Raw genomic sequence first — 277 nt, 5'->3', positions numbered from 1 at the left:
ACGCGCGCGCAGGCGCGGCGGCGGGCACGGCCCCGGAGGTGGCGGGAGCGGCGGAGGTGGATAGGAGGAGGGGGGGAGAGAGAGAGAGAGAGAGAGAAGGCGGGACAGGGGGGCCTGCGGGAGGGGGATACAGGGAAGCGACCCTGGATTGGGGACACCCTGGATTGGGGAGGGGGGGGGGATACCCGCGGCGCTGAGCTGGGGGGGGTATCCGCAGCGCTGGTGGGAAGGGGGTTTGGGGATACGCGTGAGAGACGCGAGTCGGGGTTGGGGACGC

This window comes from Manacus vitellinus, unplaced genomic scaffold (genome assembly GCF_001715985.3).
Source record: "Manacus vitellinus isolate BGI_N305 unplaced genomic scaffold, ASM171598v3 scaffold_31_pilon, whole genome shotgun sequence".
Taxonomy (NCBI): Eukaryota; Metazoa; Chordata; class Aves; order Passeriformes; family Pipridae; genus Manacus; species Manacus vitellinus.
The sequence above is the reverse complement of the archived record's forward strand: the minus strand, read 5'-3'. Positions refer to the sequence as shown.